The following is a 7000-nucleotide window of genomic DNA, read 5'->3' as shown; positions in this document are numbered from 1 at the left end:
GCTCATTCCAAAAGTTATGATACATAAGATATTCACAGAGAACAAATGTATTTAATTCAATATAGTTTGATATTTAAAACAAAACGGGAGCTTGCGTTCACGTCTATTAATGTATTAAAATGATAAAACAAATTTCAAATAAGATCTTTCTTTCGTACGGGGGGCTAAGCGTACAGTAATGAAATTATTTTAAACTTATAGTTTATAATAATAATAATAATAATAATAATAATAATAATAATAATAATAATAAAAATAATAATAATAATAATAATAATACTAATAATAATAATAATAATAATAATAATAATAATAATAATGATAATAATAATAATAATAATAATATAAAGATAATAATAATAATAATAATAATAATAATAATAATAATAATAATAATAATAATAATAATAATAATAATAATAATATAATAATAATAATAATAATAATAATAATAATAATAATAATAATAATAATAATAATAAAAATAATAATATGGAAAGCGACCACGTGCATTTCAAAATAAATTAAACATAAGATAGTCACAGAGTAAAAGCGAAATATTAATGTAATGTTTCTCGGATATATCGACCAAAAGATATTTATTTAGGACTGCATTTTGTTTTAGTTTATCTCCGTTTTCAATATCATTTTAATGTGGTTAAGAAAAAAATCCTAACGATTTGTTGTGATTTGTGGCTGTCAAATTTGGACATTGCCATTGTCAGCGGGCATAACAGCAACCTAGGCTTTAATCATTACTTATCAATCGGTCATGATAATAACATAAAGCTTAATACATACGAGTCTCCAGACACCACACGCACATGTGTAGCAAACACTTATATCGAACCAAACCGCCTGTTGATGTCCTATTTATATTCAATACGTTTTATTGAACAAAGTACTCGTTTATTATGCATATTCCCATTTTGAAAACATAAATGAGTTTTGCAGAGTACATTATTTAATATAATACTCTATATTGCACAATGCATATATATTACTCGTCCTTAATACAGGTGCTGATAGGTGAATATTTTAATATTTAACTCTTATTATTCTTTATTCAAAAAAAGTATTTAAACAATGTCTTCTTTTCACTGTTTTCAAGTATAAATATTTATCCTTAAAAACAAGCATGATTTATTAGTGACACTCTTATTTCCTTACCTATCGGTTTTTATAATGACCTTATACACTGTGAAAAGGGAAGGCCTTTTGAGTTTTATTCACTCATACCATAGATCAGGAAAATGGACGAATATAATGAAATAATATAAAATTAAATGAACAAAAACGTAAGAATTCTCATTAAGATATATTAACCGCTTTAAATGAACAATGAAATCATCTTTGTTTTCAAAGAACACACCATAATCATATTAGTGCATAATAAATGATAAACATATTAATCTTCTTTACTAAGAAACGTATTGATTTTCAGAATCGGCTATCACTGGTTGGTCTGGTGGCGGCACAATATTAGGAGCCGATGGAACAATAACACTTGCTGCACCTTTGTCCGAGGACTCAGCTATAGGAACAACAGTTGTTTCACTTACAGCGGCTAGTGGTGGCACTGTCTCTGGATACACGATCACCGGAACTCCAGATGCGGCCGATATATCTAATGCAGGCGTTGTAACGCTTAAAGCCCAGGTTGACTATGAAGCAGATCCGAAGCTGGTTCTTGTAATCATGTAAGTTTTAATTATTAGATGAATTAATTATCCCCATATGTCAGTTTAAAAATACATGACTATACATCTTCCTCGACAATGACGGGTCAACTTTTCTTCCGTAACTAGAGTAATTGTTAGGTCATTGAATAAATCAGTAATCATTCAACTAGAGCAGCTAAGCTATAATAGTGGCTTGTTGATAAAGAGACATCAAACAAATATACTCATCCATGTTCAATCATGTGAAAGACAACATATATACTTTCATACTTGACTTTCTTCTAATCGATGACTCTGAACTTACATTTGTTGAAAAAGAGACACAAATTGACAAATCATTAAACGCTTGTGTTGCTTATATATATATATATATATATATATATATATATACAAAATGTGATTTTGTTATTACAATTGATATCGAACACTCTGACAAACCTTTGCTATTTTCAGAGCCACAGATGGTAGTGGAACCGGAACTGCTACGGTCACCGTGCCAATAGGAGATGTCGGCCCTTTTACAACAACCACACAAGAGTTATGCGTGAAGGATGGTTTAGGTCCAGGTCGGTAGATATTTTCGATCGAAGTTTATCAATATTCCAATGAACGACATCAATATCATATTATTTATGCCATTATTTAAACTGCTCTAGGACGTAATCTTTTAAAATGCATATTGTACTTTATTTGAGAGTAATTTATTCTTCGTTTTTGTGTATGCATTTATAAAATCATCGTTATATATATAACATTGCTATGAGCTTTTATTTGTTCATTTTTTTACACATAATACATACTGCGATCTCTACTCGTATTGTTGAAGCCATATTCGAGCGTTCATAACATTGTTTAGAGCATCATTCAGGTTGCGTGCGCGTTGGTGCACATCATTAGTCAGCACTCTATTTATTGCATGCTACTGCTGGCTACTGTTCCGATATGAAGATAAATGCGTGAGCAAACACAACAAAACTCTTTCCAAAATTAAACAGGGAACAGCCGTTCGAAATAGCCTGGCCCCAATTTCTCGAAATTTCTTAAGTCCCTTATAACAGGATTAAGCTAAGCTCATTATTTTTGTTGTTCTATAATATGCGTTATATTACCTTCTTTAAGAGTTTTTCGTATTTTTATAGGAATAATCTGTATGATAATCACAATAAACAGTTTTTATTTATCAAAATCTAGTTTAAAGTATATATTTTGGCTAATTGAAATAAGTGACTTAAGCCTGTGATTAAAACCTGAAAATGAAAGTATAAAACATGCATTGAACTATTACCATGGTTCAAAATATGACAGTTTGTAACATGAAACTGTTTTATATTTATCATTGACAATGTTATTATGCTTTACGAATATCTGTGAACAGCGATTACCTGCTGGTCACTCCTTACTGTATAAATGAATACACAAATTTCATTTATATTCATTTTTGCTAATTATTTGATCAAAAACAATTTATAAATTAAAGAAGACGAATCCAGATAGATTCTAATTGAAGGGTTTCCAGAACTCTTTGTCACATTTGTTATGAGACAATAAGCAGATTATATATGTATTTGAATGTCAAAATTTACAACCAGATGTTAATCAGCGTTAGACAATGGCCGTGAAAAAGCCAACAACTCTTTAGAAACACTATTTGAAATTCATTTATTGCTCATTTAACAAAATGAACATTTTTCTTTAATAGGTGAATCGGTTGGTGACGTTTCTGCTACCGGTGTCGACACTTACACGACTACTGGTACGTACCTAAACTTATTTATTTTGCAACGATTGTTAAACAAGTTATTACAACATTATAGTAATAATCGTTTGGCATGAGTTCACGCATGAATATAGTCTAGTGTTGTGGAGGAAACCAGATTACCCGGAAGAAACCCATTTGTCAGGCTTGATGATCCAGAACCAAACTCATATGCACCCAGGCCAGAAATCGTACCCGAGACGCCTTGATCAGAAGCGTGTGCCCTAACCACTGCTTTAACATAACAACTATCTATAAAAAACCAATAACACATGACTGAGGATTTGGTCGTAAAATGCATTATTAAATATACTACGGTGTTTAGCCCGGTTTTATAACTGACAGGCTGATGCAGAAGAGTGACAGGGTTCTCAAGGAAAAGTGTCCCCTATAAAAGGCTTAAATTGTATGAAATTGTCAGAAAATTATATTTCAACTACCAAATATGTAATCTTTGTATGAATTAAATAATCATATTATAAGTTTTTATAAAACAACAAAATATATAAATGACAGTCTTCAGCATTGAACTATATAAAGGCTGAGGTATTCCCATGCTTGTCTCCATGAAGGTAGAATGGCGTTACCAAACTAAATCTGTGCAATACCCATAAAACCCTGTATGCAATTTACATACATTTACCAAGAATACAAACAGCAGCAGCCATCACCATAGGATGGACACCAATTCACGTCATATAACAGCTATACATTTCTTAACATACCTTAACGTGACAAGATCTAATTTCGTATTGAGTTGTTTTAAAAACGTTTTGTTAAAACATTAGATCAAAAGGAAAATTGAATGAAATGTTTAAACTTCATAGCCCTTCTCGAATTTTAACTTACAAGTTGTATTCAGTTTGTAATAACAAATAAAAGAACTCGTTCTGTTTACAAAGATCGAAAGTCGATTACAATGTTGTTTGTATTCTGTAGTTGAAGCATATCTTTTTATGTTATGTATTTGTAATAAAAATAAATTTTTGTTTTAGAACGCCATTGACAATAATATCGAATCCCTCTCTCTACCAATGTCTTAAAACGCGTAACCATTGCAGATACCACCTTTGCTGTTGATTCAACTTCTGGAGCTGTGACAACCGCTGCCAGTGTTACCCTCAACAAGGCCACAACCGACGAGTACACGGTCCCTATTTCAGGCGCGGTCACCGGTGGTGAGAGCAACATCCTAACACTAACGGTGAAAGTCGGTGACTGCAGCGGGAAGGAAAAAATGGCTGCCGCTCTCGGAAGCCTTCTGTTATCTCTTCTTGCGTATACCCTTCTCTCCATGTAAAACACTTTGATACTTTCAATTGGCGCGCCCTTCTAGATTCCTGCATTGCATATGGATATGTATCGTGGATTTTACCCGAAGTGCCCAAGACTTTTAATACCAAAAGTGACACATTTTTCGACGCTTAATATTTTGGATGCCATATAGTAAACTACTTCTAATAGAAAATGTTTTTCTTATTATAAAATATATGTTTGAGTATATCAACAAACCAAGAGTTATAACACATGTTACAAGGGATTCATTAACATAGTTGATGTTGGCAAAGATTGTTTCAAACCGTGTTTCAATTTAGCTATCTGATTAACATTACTATATATATTATTTACAAGTTTGAAGAAATACCTTACAGCAATTATGCACACACTTGTAATTATTAGTATATTTTTGAAAGTGTTACGAACGTTTTGGCGAAACATAGCATTTTGTGTCACATTTTAAGATATTAATAACAAAAGGGTTATAATTCAAACTTTAAATGATTAATTAAATAAAGGAAATTTCATCACATTTACCACGATACTAATTTAGTTGATGTCTGACAACGAGTTTCTGTTATTATTACTAATGAAGTTCAGATTAAAATACATATAATTGAATACAATGTAATTAGGAGTCGAAGGGTGACCGTTTTGTTAATGCACAGGTTTATTTTATTTCTCTATAACCAGTGTACGGACTACTTTGATTGTAAACGTTTTGGTGAAAAGTTTAAAACTTAATAGAGTATTAGCTATTTTAATTATCAAATGTGTCATACAATTCAAATGACAGTGCATAGAACAGTTTAAACATTTTGCGAACTGAATCTACGAAGACAAATGTCATTAGATATAGGTACAAGAGTACAAATTGTCTAATTTATCCAAAGAAAATATGATATTTAATGTTTTTGTTCGTCAACACTGGTTTTGTATTTTGGCTTATCTTCCTTCATTGAGAATTCTGCATTATGATGGCCATTGTGGTTCTGATTGCTGAATATCTCAGCCTTTTTCACAGTTGTCCTATTTCTTCTTTCTTAAGCTAACAAAAAGGTAACGCTGATACATAATAACTAGCCATGCCTGACATTAGATGAACACCTTGTCAATGCAAAAAAAATAACGTGGGCAAAAAAAGTGGTATAAGTTGATGTCATTTACGTATTTGAAACATACTTACCTATTCATTATATAAAATAAATTCAAAGTAAGATTATTGTTACATATTAAAATTGAACTAAACTACCAAGATGTGTCAAAAGTTCTTGTATATACAAAATTCAGAAAAATAAAACATGTATCACAATATATGAGTTGTGTTTGATTTCTACATTTTATTTGAGTTATGACGGTGGACGATCCAAGAACATACCAGAATGACTAATAACGTCCTATATCGTTCATTGCGCTGAAACAAAACAATGATTATACAATGAACAAGTCCAGTAGTCAGACATTCAAATATAAACCCTGTTGAGATTCACAAGATGAGGGCCCAAACGACACTGAATAAGAGACACAAACGCACTATCATCAAAAACACTCGTCACAATAGCTTTATTAAAAAGTGATTGACACAGCGCCTTGGAATAGTCATCGAAAGACGAGTTCACTGTAACACGAGGTTACTGGAGGTTTGAAACTTGTTTATATGCGCAAAACCTTACACTTGTTCCAACTTGATCCAACATCTAACATTGACAGAACTGCTTTTAATCAGTCAGTCATCATAATATACTTTGAAACACATGAAAGTAAGATGTATGTATGGTCTGTTTCAGAAGAACATTTTGTACTGTCTGGATTAATATACGGTGCCTACAAACAGGTTTTTCGTTAATGTATGGCTACTGAGCTTGTCCATGGTAAATCAAAGAAAAACAAATATCAAGCGTTTACGTCAAATTCTTCTCACGTCATACGCCACGATGCGCATGCAGTAAACCTTTAAGGTATTCGAAAAAAGAGAGTTTTGATTCGTTTCGCACATGAGTATATATAGAGTTGTGTGTGTGAATAAGTTGTGGCTGAGCCTATGCCGTGAAGCTACTGAGCCCTGAGCTCTTGATTTTAGGCGTGTCGGCCTTAAGGTGTCTGTAACTTTAATTCCGCTAATCAATTGAAGTGGAATATGAAAAGTTATATACGAACCAAAAAACGTCTGGTCGTTGGATCACGCTGATGCAACTGTCCCTTATACCCCTGATCGACCGCAACATATTGCTTGCTCAAGCTTCGTTCCAACAGCAGCCCCTGGCTCTATCTGTCGATGCCAATG

This window comes from Mya arenaria, chromosome 7, assembly GCF_026914265.1.
Source record: "Mya arenaria isolate MELC-2E11 chromosome 7, ASM2691426v1".
In the NCBI taxonomy this organism is placed as follows: Eukaryota; Metazoa; Mollusca; class Bivalvia; order Myida; family Myidae; genus Mya; species Mya arenaria.
This window is presented reverse-complemented; position numbering follows the sequence as displayed.